Raw genomic sequence first — 20,787 nt, forward strand, 5'->3', positions numbered from 1 at the left:
AGAAAAAAAAAACACTCCCTACATTTGCTAATATTTATACATCCATCTCTTACGCAATTTATCAAGTCATGCCAGCTACATTCGGAATTGTACAGAGGATGAACACAAAGGGAAGAGGAGTAAAAATCCAGTTGAACAGAAATTCCCAGTCAAAGTAGACCAAACTTTGATTGATAAAGAATGGATTGCAAAGGCTTTACAGATGATAAGTGAAACAAACAATGAAAATCTGTATGATACAGAACTGCATTTTCAACAATCTGCAGGAAATAAGTGATACAATTCACAATGCCCCGGATTATATTTGAAACAATTTGAAAAAAAGATGACTTGAAACAATTTGCAGAACAACTAAATCAAAACCATTAACAACAAATAATAATAAGCATAGCAATATAATAAAATCTGCGATCCCACAATTATTAGCATATCGCAGGTAAGGAAGCCAATCAAATACTCTCTCTCCCGCTCCCCAAAGATTTTTATTTTTTTTTAATTACAAAAACTCTTGCTTTAGAAACCTAACTGAAGGTCAATGCAAAATAGCACTTTAACTGTGCTATCGGTTGCAGCATGTCATCAACACATGTTCTGTGATGGCTACAGTCTTAGTGATGCCTTACTAAGCTCATTATTCTGTTGCTAATTGAAGCAGAATGTTCTTTCATAACAACAAGGCAAAAAAATAATTACATTTATAAACCAATAATTACCATGCAGCAGAAAGCAATGGTTTGCAAATTAAGAACTATAAGAAGGTAAAGAATGACAGGTAAGTTGTTCATTAAATTTTTTGTTTTTTTTCTGTTATGTGTTTTCTTTTCTATGGAGACAAGTTTAGATAAACTAAATGAAATGTACACACAGACTAAATACTGAAATGTAAAGATCTGGAAACTGCATTGGATTATCTATCTATCTATCTATCTATCTATCTATCTATCTATCTATCTATCTATCTATCTATCTATCTATATATATATATATATATGATATATATATATATATATATATATATATATATATATATAAGCAAGTAATGCAAGTAATGCAATGCAAGTTGTATCACTGTGTGACTTTTTGCAATTCGTGTTCATCATTTCTCACAGTGTAAGTCAATAATACAGTTTGCAATTAAAGTGTACAGTTACAGGATAATAGGTAATTCCCATTTTTGTAACTGCAACACTTAATTTGACATTTCATTGTATGCAATATATGTGTTCAACCCTTTGGCTTTACTTTCATGCACAGTTGGTTAAAGATAAGATTTCATACTATAGGCAGTAGCAGTGTACAGACATTCCTGCAAAATCTGCATATATATATATATATATTGAAAAGGAAAGCATGAAATAAAAGGTGATCACTGTAATCCGTTTTTAACAAGCCAGGTGGGAACATTGATAATTCATCAGGAAGGTAGAACCTCAGCAAGCAAAGCCAGTTTCAGCTAGAAAAGGAGATCTTGTAGGAACAAAAAAAGGAATACGCCCGGCACCAAAGCCTCAGATAATTTCATGATTTATTTACTCTATTAAACAGAAACTGAGGCCAGTCATGACTGATGACGAATGGCCAATAGAGTACATATCTTTAAACATGGTTTGCATGAGAAAGTTGAGTTTACAAATTACATTCTGGTAATAAAAAGCTGTTTGAGAAATGACTGGTAGGTTTCAGTTTTACACATGTGCAGATATAATCACATTGTTTTTGATTGTTGATTAATAATGTGTACAATATTATTTCTGGAAATATGAAAGTAATTCAATAGAAAACTTTAGGAATATTCTTTACCAATGTCTTAACACCACTTTTAGAAGATGCAATAGGGCACATTTTTTAAAGTATTTACCTTAGTCTGTAATTCATTAATTACATTTTTTTAAAGGAAAAAAAAAAAATGTTAATGATTCAAAATGAGAAGCTAGCAAAAAAAAAACAAAAAAAAAAACAAACAGGATGTTCTTTTCTCCAATTGTATTAAAGCTAGTGGCAAAATCTAACCACTGCTTATTTAGCCCGACAGAGTTACATACAAACCAATAAATACATTGTATTTAGTTGACAAGCGGAGGACATTTAAGCATTTAATTAACTGAGTTAATTAGTGACATTAAATTATTTTACATCATAGTTTCTGGTTTCTGGTCCTGACATCCCCATGGCAACATCGGACAGATGTAATCACAGTTCAAGGCATCTAAAGGCTATTTCTTCTTAGGAGGATGTTTAGAAAAACTGTATGATGATAAAAGATCCCACATGTGTTTCTGATGGTTGCAAATTAAATATATATATATATATATATAGCAATCTCAGCGTGATGAGAAGGTTTTTGTATTGGATGCAGCAGGCCTATTGTAAAGGTTGTCAGTGTTAACATGTGTTGATGGACAAATACAGATGGCAGGTTTGAATGTAGGTCTGGATTCACCACTGCTTTCAAGTAAATCTGGATTAAAAATAACAGTTTAGCAGTGGATATTTCTTACCACAGTATCTCAAAGAGCTTTACATATCAGTTAAAACAGTTCCTTACAACAACATCTCACCCGAAAGATGGAGCACACAGAAGTTAAGTGACTTGCTCTGGGTCACACAGTGAGTCAATGAGTGAGTCTGGATTTGAACCAGGGACCCCCTTTTCTTTAACCATTGGACCACACAGCCTCCTGATCTCCAGGAAATGCAAATAAACAGCCCATTTATTTTTTATTATAACAGCTGAGGTGTGTGTGTGAAGCTTGGACCCTGCTCTCTACAAACTGTCTGATTCTGGGTAACTGAAGCTAACTGTGCAGGTGATTCTGTGTCAATACCTCTAGCACAATGAGTGTGGATGAAGATGCCAGGTGGCTGGAGTGGATCACTAAGCAGTTTGAAAGCATTGCTGGAGAGGATAAAGAAATCGACCTGGAGGAGTTCAAAACAGCACTTAAAGTGAAAGAGGCAAGTTGTAACTTACTTAATCTCCATTCATCTTGTTCAGTAATAATCTCTTTGCACAAAAAAATAGAATAAACATGCATAGAATCAGCTTGGCATTAGCTTCAGTGTTTGTCATTCAGCGTGTGTGTGAATAGCAATACACTGCTGACTATTCACAATAACAAAGAGGGGACAGTTACTCTTTTGCTCTTTAACCAGTATAATTGTTAAGGGTCAGAGGACTTACTCATGGGGGTAGCATGGTACCTCTGATAATGATACAGTCATCTTTACTGGGAGGATCTCATTAGCATAGTCACTTTTACCTGTAGACCTATATGGTCTTTAAAGCATGGATATTTGCAACATTTATATTGGTCCATTAAAAGGTATCAGCTTAAACATTGTTTCTTTTTTTTCTCTGGATCAGTAATGCTTACACTTTTTATAATTCTTTCAGTGCATGAACAGGAGGAGTAAAGTGTAATAGACACCCATACCTATAATATGCACTACTAAAAGAATCTTAGTAAAGTTCTCTGACGAACCTTTTGACAGGATGTCTTTTCTTGGTGTTGTGTTTACATTGTGTTGTCTTTCTGCGGTCCTTCTTTGCAGAAAGGTTTTTTGCATTGTTCGATTCAGATGGGAGTGGGTCGATCAGTCTGGACGAATTACTAAAGGCCCTGAACCTTCTTATCCACGGAAATGAAACAGACAAACTGAGATTTCTCTTCCAGGTCTACGATGTAGATGGTAAGTCTCTTCAAGTTTTAGGGAATGATGAAAGAGCTCATTTCAAAGAGACACTGTAGCAAATGCAGTCTGCACTGTTATCTGGGATAATACTGGTTTAAATTCTCCTTAAAATGAACATTCCAAGCTGTTTGTTACTGTCTCTATAGAATACTATATAGGGGTTTAGTGTGGGTATTGCAGCACCCTGAACATGACAAGAAAAGGACAACTCTATTCTGTATATACTAACTGCAGTAGACCCTCAGTCACTGCCTTTTAGTGTTTGAAAGTGTCCAAGGGAATATCCTTTTAATTATTGCAGATTGCTAGAGCAGGGTCTTCTGTTACAGAGTTGTCTTTCCAGTTGTTTTGTATGCCATTAAAACAAAAGATGAATTGTAAGTGCAACGTCAAATACCGTATGTTAATGGAACACTTGCATTATTTCTAATGACCTCTGGTGGCCAGTGAGTGATTATTGTAAGGAGTTGCTTTTTTTCCCTAGGGTTGTGTATGGGCGCAATTCATTGTTGCAGCTGTTAAAATGCATCTTTGGAATTAAACAAAGAGAGCAAATGTGAAGCATTCTGTATTTGGATTGAGTTAACAGATCATCAGTACTGTGTGAATTGAACTGAAATAAATACGGTTTATTGAAAGAATGTAGCTGTTCACTTTCATAGTAGTGTTGTTAATGTTACTTCAGGCAGTGGCTCGATCGACCCGGATGAGCTGCGCACTGTTCTGAACTGGTCTTGCTGCTGCCCTGTCACATGAACATTAACGTTAATAGAGTCAGTACTGTATATCACCCCTGCAGAAGAGACCAGCAGGATTAATATAGTCTATCCACCACTGTTTAGATCAGTAATCCCCAGTGTTTGCACATGTGTGTGACATGTGTCTTAACCTTTACACACTATAATCACCACAAATATACCATTAGGAATATAGCTGGGGGGGTTGTTTTCCACATTACATTACTGTCTTTAAATTTATTGTGCAGAGTCATGGCTGGGTGCACCATTCTTTCATGTACTGCTAAAACTAAAATTCAGCTAAAGTGTACAATAATTAACACATATCAGGCATTGTATTTAAACAAACAAACAGTACATTCATTTATTATTATTATTATTATTATTATTATTATTATTATTATTATTATTATTATTATTATTATTATTATTATTATTATTTCTTAGCAGATGCCCTTATCCAGGTCGACCTTACAGTTGTTGCAAAATATCACAATACAAAGTATCACATTGCAAAATATCACCTTACACAATATCACATTAGGAGATAATATCACACTACAGATAAGAGAGGTTATAAAGTAGAGTAAAATCAGTAGACAGTAAGATCAAATTCAAATAACAGCAGTTAGAATACAGCAGATAATTACATGTACGAGTGAATTCGACAGAGCAGTAAACTTATAGTAAAAATGTCTGCTTATAAGAGTGCATTCCAATAAGAGCACATAGTCAGTACTATAAATGGATAAGAACAATTTATATATATATATATATATATATATATATATATATATATATATATATATATATATATATATATAGTGGCATTATTTACTTCCTTTGGCACAATGATAATGGCCAGTTCCTTCCCTTTTGATTTCTGCACTGCCCTGCTTTAGAGTGGTTCCCTGATTGCTGCCCATGTATGGCATGGCTTGTGATGATTGCATTACCCTGCTATTTGCACAGATCCTCATGCTGCGGAGATGCTTGACTTGGTTGAGAGCTACGTGGGTTGTGAGAGTTTTTCCCTTGGATCAGTATGTGATTCTGCACCAGCTGGTGGGCTATGCTATGTTTGGGCTGACGGTTGTGCACACAGGAGCTCATATCATTAATTTTGGTAAGGAAACTTCAATCTCTGTAATATACTTCTGTGGTATTTTTTTCTTCATTCAGCTACAAAAAGAAACAAGTTCAACAAGAATCAGAAAAACGTAAGACACAATTAAGGGTTAATGGCATTGTTGTGCTGCGTTACAAGATTACAATGTAGTAGCCGAGTCAATAAAGCCTGAGACCAGAGGTCAGAGGTTGAGTCATTATTTAAGCAAGAGAGTTCCATTATTACTGTAGCGGTCATTGTAATGATTCTACATCCAGCCAAAAAGTTTACAATAAATAACAAATTCATATTACTTAAAGCTTTCTTCAGATGTATTCAATAGGAAATAGTTGGCTCATGTTTAATGTAATTTAATGAGTTGTGTACATATCTGTTTTTATTTTGCTTTTGTTGTTGTTCGTTTTTTTTTAAGCAATGTTCCCCTTTCTTATTAAGTGCTCTTGACTCAGAGTGTGAGCAGCTATCACCTGTGGGAGTACCTGTTTACAACGAGGCCCGGGATAGGCTGGGTGTATGGCACTGCCTCCATCACTAGATTCATCCTGCAGTTTCTCATCTGTATGATGCTAATCTGTTCCAGCACATTTGTCCGCAGGAGTGGACACTTTGAGGTGAATACATAAGCTGGGCTAATCAAGCAAATACATTATAAAAATTGCCAAAGCATTGCAAAGCGTAGTAATATATAAAGCATGAAAGCATGTGAAATCATGGCAAGGCAGAGGCTGGCACGATACATCAGTGGGATCTATGGAAAGCATGGTAAAATAAACAAAAACAAAGCATGGCTAACCAAGTGGTAAATGCATAGTGTAAGCATGAGACAGCACAGTCATACTGCGACATTACCGTGCAAATGTAGAGTAAACTTTTAGAAGGGTGGCACTGATGCCTTCCCTTGTCACTGTGCCTGCAGGCCAGGCTAGGAAATAGTTTGTTTATCCGGTGCATGAGTTAACCTGGACTGCTCTATCACTCCATCGGCTCACTGTGGGGCTCAGTCTGAATGTACAGGATTGGGATGCTAGTGATGTTCTTCTATATTCATGCTTTATATATACTTTGCATTAGATTTTCTACTGGAGCCATCTCTGCTATATTTGGGTGTGGGCGCTGCTTGTTATCCACGGGCCGAACTTCTGGAAGTGGTTTTGTGTCCCAGGGTTCGTGTTTCTGCTGGAGAAGATTGTGGGTATAGCTGTGTCACGCATGGGTGGCCTTTACGTCGTGGAAGTCAACCTGCTGCCATCAAAGGTATGCCAAACAATCTGCACTGTACCTGCTGTTTTATACTTCTGATTAAACTTACAAATATCCTCACCTGAAGGGAGAGAACAGCAATAGAACACCAGGCTCATATTTCTCGTGTATCCAGATAAATGTACATAGAAGCCTGCAGATTGGATGTCCTTTACCATATACAATGTTCCTCATCAGTATTAATGTTGTTTGAAGTATTTGCATTTCCCCCAATTAAAGTATAAAAAGCAGAAGATTTGGAAATGGATTGCTAGTTCTAATAAGAGATGCATTTTGAAAATTGTCATTTTTAACAGGGGGTCGTCGTATGACTGGACATTGGATTCATAAAGCAGTTCATTAAAGAAGGCTGATTCTTTCCCCTCTTATTTTTTAGGTGACTCATCTGGTAATTAGGAGACCGCTGTTTTTTAACTACAAACCTGCTGACTATGTTTATATAAACATTCCAGTTATAGCCAAATATGAATGGCATCCTTTTACCATCAGCAGTGCTCCAGAGCAACACGGTACAGTAAAAATACTCCTTTACAGTGTGCAGATAAATACATACCTTATGGTGCAGCTCACTTTAATAAATACGTTGTTCATTTATTTGAAAGATTCTTTATGGCTTCATATTCGATCAATGGGCCAATGGACCAACAGTCTATACGAGTACTTCAGACAGCCTGAGCCAATGAGCAACGAGCCCAAGAGATTAACCACCAATCTGAGAAACAGGCAACATCAAAAATGCACTCAGGTTAGTGCTGCCTTTTTCAAACCCATACCCTCGTTCACACACAAATGACAACAGACTGAAAGCTACTACTGTTTAATAAAGATTTTACAGATCCCCTTGAAATATCCAGTGCCAGGTTTGTGTTTTCATGTATTTATTTGTTCACTCCACAACAGGAACACCTTTTCAATTCGACTGGCTTCAATGGGTCAGTGGCGACCAATAAGGACGACACGATTGAGCTGACCTCCTACAAGCATGGCAGGCTTCCTCAGAGCGAGGCTGTGGAGGGCATCATTCAGACAGAGCAGGGGGGAGGGTGCTCAGGTGAGAGAGGCAGGGAGTGCAGAGCAGGGGGAGGGTGCTCAGGTGAGAGAGCTGAGAGAGGTGAGGTGTACAGAGCAGGGAGAGGGTACTCAGGTGAGAGGTGAGGAGTGCAGAGCCAGGGGGAGGGTGCTCAGATGAGAGAGGTGAGGTGTGCAGAGCAGGGGGAGGGTGCTCAGGTGAGAGAGGCAGGGAGTGCAGAGCAGGGGGAGGGTGCGCAGGTGAGAGAGGTGGGGAGTGCAGAGCAGGGGGAGGGTGTGCAGGTGAGAGAGGCTGGGAGTGCAGAGCAGGGGGAGGGTGCTCAGGTGAGAGAGGCTGGGAGTGCAGAGCAGGGGGAGGGTGCTCAGGTGAGAGAGGCGGGGAGTGCAGAGCAGGGGGAGCGTGCTCAGGTGAGAGGTGGGGAGTGCAGAGCAGGGGGAGGGTGCTCAGGTGAGAGAGGGGGGGAGTGCAGAGCAGGGGGAGGGGGCGCAGGTGAGAGGTGGGGAGTGCAGAGGAGGGGGAGGGTGCTCAGGTGAGAGAGGTATAAATTAAGCACATGCTGGGCTCACTGGAACATATTATGTTTTTGCAAAAAAAAAGTTTTAAAACTAGAAATGAACGATTTAGTGATTTTGTTCCTGTTTTGTAAGATTAAGAGATGTTCTCACTTTTTATGCTTTCTCTGTGTTCCCCTTGTTCTTGTGTGTAACAGAATCATTGCTATAAAATGACTGAATCTTACAGAAGCAGTCTGACCATTGATCTGAAATATGTTTTTTTTGTCTTAGCTCTCCACCAAATTAAGTGAGAATCACAGATTCTGCAATATAAAGGTAAGATGATTGACTCCTCATACATTGCGTTTATTGTAATTATTATTATCGTTATTGAATGTTTTTCTTTTGCTGTCCAGTGTTATGTCGACGGCCCGTATGGGACACCCACCAGACGCATCTTCACCTCTGAGCATGCTGTGCTTATTGGAGCTGGGATAGGCATTACCCCCTTTGCTTCTATCCTGCAAAGCATCATGTACAGGTAAGAAAACACAATGTGTCCCTTTCATTCATTTACTGCATGCATACGCAGAGCTCCAAAGCTATTCAAACTCAGCTGGTGTATTGTATGCAAAGAAGATGCTACTTGAAAATCACTTTTGCCCCTTTGTTGTGAGTTTTCGAGTTTGGTTTCAAAGTTTGTTTTTCAGATGCGGCATGGTAAGATTAGAGAAACAGAGAAATCTCCCCGTTCACTAGTCTGTGTCTTACTCAGGTATCGAATGAGAAAACTGAACTGCCCAAACTGTAACTATTCCTGGTGTGAGAATCTCAAGGACAATGAAATGAAGCTCAGAAAGGTAAGCAGGCGTAAATCTGTTAATAAACTTGTATGTGAATGTAGAGAAGGTTCCCACCAACCGAAAAACAATCAATAAATGTGAAATGCAGACGAATCACATGCAACGCAATAACAACACACAATGTAAAGACTGCCCTCTTGTAGATGCAGTTGTATTACAATGTCTTCAGTGGGATGGGGAAGGATGTATATTGCTTGAATGTGTTTTGCCGGAATAAAAAAAAAATCTTTAATGCAGGAAAGATTTCTGTGTAACGCAGTTTCACAAATATCAAACTCGAGCAGACTTCTGAATTCTTTAAATGCTGTAACTTCAAAAAAATATCATTCACTTCTAGCAAGGGGGGTCAAGGGTTTATGGAAAACTAGCCAATATGTAATGCATACCTACTCAGGGATGGTAATAGGATTTCCATTGCATAGCAGTTTGATCAGAGTTTATCTGATCTGAAATACACACACCTCAGCTACTCAGATTAATTAAGATTAATTAATTGTTAAAACTGGAAAGAAGTCTCCTATCATCACTGCTTTCCGATTGCTCCAAATTATACTGGCTTCTATGACCGTTTCTAGGTTGACTTCATCTGGATTAACCGGGATCAGAAATCATTTGAGTGGTTTGTGAGTTTGCTGACCAAACTGGAAATGGACCAAGCTGACGAGGAACCTGAAGGTTAGTGACAGTCTCCTAAGAGATACTGGGAACAGAGCAGTTCAGCTGGGTTGGAGAATCTGGCTTGAGTTTCGAAATCCACCTGGTAATAGCCGGACATTCTGTACAACACGTTGGATGCATCTTAATGATCTAAACAATGGCGTATCTAAATACCGCCAGCATCACAAACCTGCTTTTTTGTGTCCCTTTTCCACTGCATTCATAATCGTATTTAGTGATGTCAAAAACGAGGTCAATAAGTCACCCAGGTCGGCCAAAAACACTGGCAGGAATGATAATAAAGGAAGGATAATATTTAAAGAGGATGCGGTGGAGCCCTTCAGCATCTTTGACTGTGTCTGCTTTGCTTGACTTGCTCTGTCTGCTGCTTGTTAACACGGCAGGTCATTTCTTGGAGATGCACATGTACATGACGTCAGCTCTCTGTAAGAATGACATGAAGGCCATTGGCTTACAGATGGCTCGGGACCTGCTGGCAAAGAAAGAGAATCGAGACTCCATCACAGGACTGAGGACCAGAACCCAGCCGGGACGTCCAGACTGGAGCAAGGTAGGGGACCCGAGGGGGTGGGGTTGATCTGGCAAGGGGTCCCTGATTCCCTGATTCAGTAGTCTACAGTATCAATCAAAAAACGGCATTGGTTTGCAGGATATTTCCTCTGGATCAATAACGCATTGGGAACAGCTGCCTCATTCTGGTTAATGCTGTTTCCATTTACAGTCACTTATTCCATAAATCCAATGATGCAATGAAATAGCCAGTGACCATATCTCCAAGTTCAGCACATGTGAAATGTGGCAGTCTGGCACTGGAGGAGGTACAACAGGTATAGAAGTATGTACAGTATTAAATCTCCAAAGTGAGGGAGGAGGGAGGCGTCTGAAATAACAGCTGAAGAGTTTCGTGTTTTAAATCTGTGCTCCTTGTTTCCACGGCAGGTTTTTCAGAAAGTTGCTGAGGAAAGGAAGGGGAAGGTTCACGTGTTTTTCTGTTGCTCTCCTGTTCTTGCAAAGATGATCAAGGCTCACTGCGAGCAAGCCGGCTTCAAATTCTACAAGGAAAATTTCTAAAGGCAACCGTTCATCTCCGACATCCGCACAGGGTCACTCGCTGCGAGTGCAGTGGTTACCGAACTGTATGAACTGTAATGTTTATTCACCTTGCATATCACATGTGTGACTGATGAATGCACTGAGGTGCTTTTGAAACATCTTTCAACTAAATAAAATAATAAAAATAAAAAAATCAGTGGAACCCTGTATAGCTGAACATGTAAAGACGAAAGGAAGCAATAATGAATAGACTTACTGAATCCAGCCGGCACCTTTGCTTCCTCATTAGAAGCATGCTAGTGAGCCCTGGCCTTAATGTTAGTTCCCTGTTCCTGTTTCCATAACCCTTGCTATAATCATTTAACCATTTAAATAATGCATTCACTTTCTGACATGATTAGATTGGTATCTAGTAAAAGGATTGTTATGTTAATCTACAGTACTAGTGCATTTTGTGGATATAATTTCTTACACAGTAGTACATTTACTGAATGTGTGTATGTATGTATGTATATATATATATATATATATATATATATATATATATATATATATATATATAATCATATAACATATCTATATAATATAATATATATATATATTCTAATAATTGTATCTGAAAATAAAGATGTTGCAATAGTCATGCCACTAAATCATATTCAGCATTTGTGAAGCAATGTGAATTATAAGCACCCTTTTTCCTTATATAAGTATAAATGTATCCTGTGTTGTAGGCAAGAAATGATTTTAAATTAGTACAATTAATAAACTATAATGCCTTCGACCTTGCTTTATCTTCATGGTGACACTTAATTTGCAATGGCGCAGTTTAATCCCATGAGGGTGCTCATGCCTTGCTGAATTCAAGCTAGATGGAGCTTTTCAATTCCTATGGAAGACAACAATGTTGCTTGAATAATAATCTGTAATAAGAAATTTAAAAAAAAAATTTTTTATTTTTACAATCTGTAACATTTTGTCTAGCATAATTACACCAAACAGTATGGATAATATATTTCATGTGACCAAAATAGCTCTTGTTGTTAAATCATTAATTCATTACTGCAGTGGAGTCCTGCTTGTAGTGCCTTTGCATTCACAACCTGATGGAACAGTTCTTTCCAAAAATAATCAGCTGTGTGACAGCCAAGGGAAACACGCTGGTAGCACTTGAACACTGCATACAAAGCGTTAACAGTGTTTAGGAAGGCTTCTTCTTCTTCTTCTTCTTCTTCTTCTTCTTCTTCTTCTTCTTCTTCTTCTTCTTCTTCTTCTTCTTCTTCTTGTTTTTCTATCCCCTTACATAAGTCTTTGTTTAGGTGCATTTAGCGGATTTCAGGAGCTGTCAGTTTTAGATGTTTCTAACCAAGGCTAGATCAGCCAATGTCTCTTTATAGAAGTAAGACCCGGTGCCATCTAGCAATATGCTACTTTGCAAACAAGGTTCCTTTAGTTTTGCAGACAACACCCTGCTGTGCACTAGATGGTGCTGGCACTCACTAATATAAAAACACTTTGGCTCATCTAGCCTACATTAAATGTCTCTGGCAGGCAGCTAGAACCACAGAGACGTCAAAGCACCTGAACACAAAATTATCAAAAAACTAAAAAGAACACAGTATTGTAATAGGAACTGCAAACATCATAAGAATGTGAGGGAATGACAGTGAATACATGTAAGAACATTTCATTTGAAACTGCTTACTCTAAGTTATGATGTCCCCTTTTAAAATAACAGGAAAGCAATGTGTAAGAGACTGTGCTTGACATATATAGCACATGCCCTAAACTGAAGATAACTAGCCATTGGCAACAAGGCGACTGCTGTTTCCTCTCACTATGGAGAGCTAGCTCCTGCAGGGTTTTAACTGTTAGCTTTGGGAAAGGCATCAAATAAATACCCAGTTATTGTTTTCCCACAGCGATATCTTACTGCCTTTTCTTGAAATAAAGGTTATAGATCTCAATTAAGCTCATTAAAGTGTGCTATGTTGAGGACAACAATGATTGATCAGCTGATATTCACCTCTGACCACTGATGGAAAAAACAATACAAAACAAACATTCTCCTTCTCCTGTGACCTTTCAATCATCTCTGAAAGAGATTGCTAATCAAGCTGCAAGGGAGGTAATGTGACGTGCACTTTATTTCCTATTAGCGATTAAACTACATCCCGTTGCCTGTCCTTTTAAAGACATCCACGTCAATTGTTTTGATGAAACTGGAGTTACTATTTAAAACTGTGAGGTTTACTCTCTAACTGTGAAATTACCCTAAAACATATTTCCTGCAGTAGGGTAGCTGCAATGTAATTACTAGTGTATGTAAAGTACCTCAAGCCTCCTCAACCTTGCTTTATAGAAGCCAGTCACGCTGCCCAAGTTAGAAAGATTAAAAATCTTGTGAAGCAAGGTGCCTCTATATCTATGCACACACTTGCTATGCACACACTGCTACATGCTTAAATGATAATAATTACAGTAAAGAGACAAAGTGCAATAAATCATAAAAAGAGCACACTGGTTGCCAGTGGCAGTGAGCTAGTGGGAAACTGCATGAAACGTATGCAAGTGGAGAGACAGCTGACAATGAGCTTAGCAGCAATGCATAATTAATGTTAATTGATTTTGGCAGCCTTTAGGATTGAAACATGTAATACAATATCCAAACCGCAAATTAGAGAGAAATTGGAGGGGGGTTTGGGGTGGATAGGAGTCCAGTGCAGACCACACACTGCAGTTAATCACTCTAATTCACAGGCACAAGGTAACTTACAGTGAATTAACCGTCAGTCAAAAATAGGATTTAGCTTTTTCAGAGATTTATTATTTGATTTAGTCAATGTGAGTTACAAAGGTTTGAAAACTGGGACCATAGTACATCCACATTCATTGGGAAGGAGTAAGCACTCTTGAAATCCTACAGCTGAGAGCAGGCAGACCAGGTTAGCAGTAAACTTTGTTAACGTTTCTGCAGCCCGCATTCCCACTGGCATTTCTACTTTGTTCTTTGTCTCTTTGCCATTACTCACTGAACACCAAGTATATTAGTAACCAGATATTGTAATGGAGACCTAAATAAATAAACAGAATGCCTTGTGGAAACACACTGCTTGACGTTTTCAGTGCTAGTAATACAAGTCAATGTTTGCTCCATTACCTGCATTGTTATTTTTTTGCTCTGTGAGGTGACTGTTCAGAGGAGCAGACTGGCCACACATGAGCACCACTGCCACTCCTTAATCACAGCTCAGAATTAACCTTATCGCTTCGACCAGCTAGAACACCCTATTTGTAGTGATTTGTTATTTCCTTAAGGCGAGAGGAGAAGGTTGTTGTTTCATCCTTCTGGCACCGCTTCACAGAACTGCTTTTTTAACCTCATTATAAACCCGTCAACGTGATTCAGGGGAACATGCTTGTTTTTTTTCTCCTGTGGGGGAAACTATCTTTGTGATTCATCATTGTCTTTCAAAGCTTGCACATACAGCGGTGTTATCAAAATGATATCATATCTGGATACAGACTATTGGGTAAAACTAGCCCTTAATACAGCAAAAGCAGACATTTAAGTAGACTTGGATTCCCTCAACCTGTGCACAATTAACAAGCTTATATTGTCACAGAAAATCGGTTCTTTCGTTGCTGTGGTTACAAGATTATTTCTCATGTGTTTTAAACCCCAGCAAAACTGATCATGTTGAGACAGAAATGTGTCATCAATGGGACTATGCACAAAGCTTTTTTAATTAAATGAGGTTCCAAAATGTCATTAAAGAACTCACCAGCGAAGGCTAATAGGGTCCTACAGTAAATACTACAGTGCTACATGTAACTGTGTTTGGTTTTTTTTGCACTGTCGTCCAAGATTTCCACAGGCCCATCGACCAGACTATGGAAAGTTGGAGAATAAAGAAGATTACTAACTTTATCCATACACTCTGCACCTGCTTCCAGTACACCACACGTGCATTTGACCTTGAACTGTTGTATCAAGATAGCAAAGCCCTGCAGAGATGCCCTGGGTTCATTTCGCTCCAATCTACAGCTTTGTTTTCATTCTGACAAAGCGGGTAAATGCTGCAAATAATAACAAACAGATGGCAAAATAGAGCTGTCAGAAGAGTAGCCCGAATAGCAGCAAGGTCACTGCAAACATGATGAATCTGGAGCCTTGCACATCCCAGCCTTGCAGATGAAAGATCAATGAGCTTCTTCCTTTCAATCTACCAGAGCCCCCCGTCACATGACGTTTCCTTTCCTCTCTGCTCATCAGACGTTTTCAACAGACGAACTTTCAATAAATAATTCAGGCATCTGGGCTATTTCAATCAAATACCATTCTTAATCTTATGAAGATACAATTGCTGGAGCTTACAGTGCCCTGGTTTATTAAAGTTGCAAACTTTGTATTAGCGTACAAGTGTCAGTAAATGCGAATTCAGTCATTTACATGGTATTCCAATTGACTCAGCATAATGCTGTTTAAATGGAAGGGAGAGCACCAGTAACAGAGCTAAATAGAAGTTTCCTCAGGCAGTGAGCGCTGGTTAGTGGCAGAGTCGTTCACTCACCACTTTCATTAGGTTTACCCCAAAGCCTGCATTTTCAGAACAGCCAACAGGTAGCGATCCATGTCTTCCTCATTTCACAGTACACATTTAATATGAAGTTTAGGGTACTTAGTGGACTTTCTTCTTCAATGGAATGGTCTAGATCTGGGGTCTCCAGTCCTGGTCGTGGAGAGCCCCTATCCTGCAGCATTTATAGGTGTCTAATAATTGGTGCAATAAAGTAACTGAGAACTCGATTGAAACGGAAACCAGCAGACCCAGTAGCTCTCCAGGACCGGGGCTGGATTACATATGGTGCTCGGGATCAATTACATAACATAGGCGTACCTGGACAGGAACAGCGCTCTCAAAGAACCGGAGTTTAACACCACTGCAAATGCATCCTGAGCAGGCACACAATGCCAGAGTTTAACACCACTGCAAATGCATCCTGAGCAGGCACACAATGCCAGAGTTTAACACCACTGCAAATGCATCCTGAGCAGGCACACAATGCCAGAGTTTAACACCACTGCAAATGCATCCTGAGCAGGCACACAAATGCCAGAGTTTAACACCACTGCAAATGCATCCTGAGCAGGCACACAATGCCAGAGTTTAACACCACTGCAAATGCATCCTGAGCAGGCACACAAATGCCAGAGTTTAACACCACTGCAAATGCATCCTGAGCAGGCACACAATGCCAGAGTTTAACACCACTGCAAATGCATCCTGAGCAGGCACACAATGCCAGAGTTTAACACCACTGCAAATGCATCCTGAGCAGGCACACAATGCCAGAGTTTAACACCACTGCAAATGCATCCTGAGCAGGCACACAATGCCAGAGTTTAACACCACTGCAAATGCATCCTGAGCAGGCACACAATGCCAGAGTTTAACACCACTGCAAATGCATCCTGAGCAGGCACACAATGCCAGAGTCCCACTTATTTTGTTTGAACCTAAACAGCACATGATGCGTTGTGGCTTAATGCATTGTAATTCCAGGGCTTGCATTTCAAATCAACAACGGAAGTGACTCTGAATAAATGATTTTTAAATCTGCATAATATTGACTTCTCTGCTGCATAATTGCTGCTGACAAGACTATAGGAAAACATAAGCAATCTGCATTGTTCCAGAGATAAGCCTTTTCTTATAAAAGCAGAATGAATGCGGAAGAATCCCACGGTGAACACGACTGTTTTCAACGCAGGACAGGGGGAGGCATTTTAAGTATAACTGATTTATAGCAGAAATGAAAAATGTTCATAATAAGCAGCACTGAAAACCCCTAGGCAAGCACTAATTACTTCTTCAGACACAAGATCCCACAACTCAAAAGAAATATTGTTACAAAACACTAGGTCGTATTAATATACCATTTTAACTATATGTATCATATGCATGAAATAAAGGGCCACCTCTTTTACTGTGGGAGTCACAGAGAAGAAAAAACATGACTTCAACAGCAAAAGGTTTGATACCCTGAAAACCCTTAACGTTTAGGCAGAAGACAAGCATTAAATAACTGTTATAACTCATTTATTATTATTATTATTATTATTATTATTATTATTATTATTATTATTATTATTATTATTATTGTTGTTGTTGTTGTTGTTGTTGTTGTTGTTGTTGTTAGCACAATTAAACAGGATTTTATTTTTTAGATACGTATTTAGACACTGCTTATATTTTGCTGTACATTGTGAACTCAAAGACCTGTCAGAAGCGTCTTTGGTTTTTACACACAGCTGGGAGATTGCTTTGTATTAACGTTGAGAGGTAAGTGTATAAAATCCTGCTCCCTTTCTTACAGCGGGAGGGATTTAAAGAGTAAGCTGATGTTGATTAGACAACGCCTGGAGCAGAGTTCCTACTAGTTTGGGGGGGGGGGGGATACTTTTTGCTTTCAAAAAGCCTCATTTGCTTGTGTATAATACCACTTTGCATTTGAAAGAACAACATGACAGTAAGCTTGCTTTATCCTCCCTGTATAATACACCTAGAGTACATTTAAAAGGATGGGACTGAGGCCAGAGCAGCTCCTCATCTGAAGCTAAGTCTGAAATCCCCTTGGCGTCTGAACATGGAGTCTGTGTTCAGTCTTGTTGCATTGCAATGATTGTGAGAAGTGGGGGGGGGGGTTTATCCTATAAACACAGGAAGGGAATTAGAGCTGAAACAGTTCTCACTAACACTTGCCCTACCACATCTCATTAAAGCCCTGTAGCTGAGCGTGCTTTACCATCACTGCCACAAAAGATGCATTTAAAGATCAACCTGTATTCACGTAACTCAGGAGTCCTTCATGCCGTTGTTGGCTCGTGTGTTAATGTTCTCCCTAACCAGTGGCTGTATCACAGTGGATGTGAACTGACAGGCTCCCTGCATTGATAAGGCACAGACAGACCACTTTGTGGTGCAGCGTTAATAATTTACGACTTGCCTTCTCGATTTCTCCTTGCTTCTTCCGACGCTCGTTTCTTGTAGTGTTGGCAGAAACAGGAAGGGCATTTTAAGGAGTAAATGTTGCCACATTCTTTTGTTGATGATGTGGTGCCATGTTGAGTGGACACCTGTTTTGTTGCTGGACACCATAGACATTGCATTTGTGATGTGACTCCTTGTGTTAACTGCTCACTGGTGTTGTGAATGGGAATGAGTCTTGTGAATTAACCCAGAGTGATTCGCTCAACAAAACAACTAGTCAGTTTAATACTAATACTTTAATAGACTTCCAGAACAGCATGCAATATGAAAAAGGCATGATTACCAATACGAAAGCCACACAGTGCAGTAGTCTTATCTTCTTCCTCTGGTCTAGCAGTAGAGCTCTAAACAAGCCTGTTATACCTAACCTGTGGTGACAGCGTTCCTCAACAATTCTTTCTTTTAGTTACTCTTCTCCAGTATGGCTTGGTAACTTCCTGTACCTTTTCTCATGTGGTCCTTCTAATTTCCTAAGATAAACACACTCACAATCCTGTATCAGACACACACACACACATCCTGCTAATAAGATATATTGCTACAAAAGATTACAAGACACAGACACCCTCCATATATATAATACATGTGTTCTTATCAATAACTTTCTACAAGCTTGCCATTACACTGAGTTAAAGCTAATATTACACAAAGCACAGAAACATATAAAATAGAAAAACAACACAGCAACACCACCTCATCTTGCAGCACTTGTGCACAGCGGTTAGGGTGTTTGCTTGGGAGCTGGTGGGTCAAGCATGTCTTCCTCTTACATGGTCCAGCAGTACTATTCTGTTAAGGCTTGCATTCAATGTTTGTTAATATGATAAATAGAAAAAAAAAAAAATAGATACTTTGCTGTCTTAATAAAACTCAACGAATGCTGGCCAAAACATTTCTAAAGCTTTCATACAATCTAACTGTTACTTTTACTTCATGAAGGACAGATAAGTTCATGACACACATTTTAATGTTTCAGTTTTTTTTTCAGAAAGCTTTAATCTTAAGGCATTCCCTGTTTATTGGAAAGAGCAATCAGAATGCTAGACTCTTTGTCCTTTTGAGATCCATGTGTTGCCAGTTTTGTAATATGCCTCTCTGTCTTTGTGTTATCAGACCCCAATTCATTCAGTTTGAATCTCACATTGTGTTTGTGTGACCACTAGTAAAGCTCCCTGGACGGAGTTTCTATAAAAATGTATTTCGGTTCTTGAAAATAAATGTAAAAAAAAAAAAAAGTTATGAAAGTACACTCAGTTCTCAGTCCTTCAGTACTAATGCCAGGAAATACATTTTTTTTAAAGGATCTTGAGATAAAGCACACAGGAATTCTGTTAGTCAAGATTGAAAGATAGAAGTGTGGTGACTGAAATGAATTCATTAGAAAAGAAACACGGAGAAAACACTGCAAGGCTTGCTGGCGCCAATTAGAATCCCTGACTGCAGGTGCGAGGGAAGGGGTGGGCTACTTGAAGGGGCTTCAATGGGACCTCAATACATCAGCCCCAACAACGATGAGAGGGATCGCGGCATCATCTTTTTGAAGTAAACTTGCGTTTCCTTGTTCGTGTCTTGCCTGATAACTGTGTTGTTCTTCAGCGTCAATCCACTTTAGGACTGATTGGATAAACAGAGCTATTAGTCTTGTCGTGGGTGTATAGGGAGACACAGTAAATATTTATAAGGCTAAGCCCAGCTTTCTAAGCACTGCTGTTACAGAGAAATCCTATGTTTATTGTACATTAACAAATACCATAAGCATGCTGCATGAATATGGTATGATCTCTGAAGTAAAAACCAGCTGAAGTATGTTTCCGTGGATACTGCCTAAACTGGCGAACAAGAGCCTTTGCAAACTGAAATCTGTTAATTCAATCTAATGGAAAGTTACTGTGATGTTTAGCGTCATTTGTTTCTGTTGAAAGCAGAGCTGCAAAAGGCAAATGCAAAATGCTTTAAGCAAACGACTGTGACAGGACTTGCTGTTGCTTCACACTGGACAAGGACGGTGCAAGGCAGGGTCACACTGGAAAGAGAGGGAGAAGATGACATTCATCTGCACCTGCATTGCTTAAGTTGAACGGGTAACACAAGTTAGTTGTTCTGCCATAAACCAGCAGGTCATGACAGAAGTAGATCAGGATTAAAGTGCTAATCTGTAGAACTCTGAATCTGGTTTTGCAGAAGATGCTACAACTTTGCATGCCAGTACTGGTAGAGTGACAGTTTACATTTACCAGAGAAAAATGTTGTTTGCAGAGATAGGTACTGCACTCAGGGCACGACTCCTTCCAGGGTGAAGCTCTAACACTTACCAGGACTCAGGAGCGCCCTGGAGTGCTTACAATACAAGGTCCTTGGAGTGCGTTGCTGAGGGATTAGACATAATCACCCTGAGTGACTCATGAATCCTGGCTAATGATAGCATGACAGGGTATTCCCAGCTGTGAACCCATCCAATTCAAATCCATCAACATTACTTTACAAATGCACTAGAAAATTTCAGCTTTTTTTCTTTTAAAGAATTATTTGTGACCTTCATCCCTGAATGGTGATCCTGCTGCCTGTTACTTCCCTGCAGGGGATTCCAGACCTTGAGCATTGACGGGCATCTGTTCCTCCCTCACAGGAAGGACTGGCAGAATTACCACATCCTCGGAAAGTTCCCACTGAATGTTGCCAGCACATGTTTGTGCATGGCCAGGCTGATTACTTTTGACTTTCAGGACAAAACATTGAAGAGGCTACACTCCACTTTGTGCGGCATGCATAAAATGCATTCAAATTATTTTCTGTGT

General features: G+C 39.3%; 1 pseudogene; it reads left to right on the forward strand.

Annotated features, from left to right (window-relative positions):
• Positions 1 to 2,835: 2,835 nt before the first annotated feature.
• On the forward strand, positions 2,836 to 11,401 carry LOC121294559 (annotated as a pseudogene).
• The last annotated feature ends 9,386 nt before the right edge of the window (positions 11,402 to 20,787 follow it).

The sequence above is a fragment of the Polyodon spathula genome, chromosome 19, assembly GCF_017654505.1.
Source record: "Polyodon spathula isolate WHYD16114869_AA chromosome 19, ASM1765450v1, whole genome shotgun sequence".
Classification (NCBI taxonomy): Eukaryota; Metazoa; Chordata; class Actinopteri; order Acipenseriformes; family Polyodontidae; genus Polyodon; species Polyodon spathula.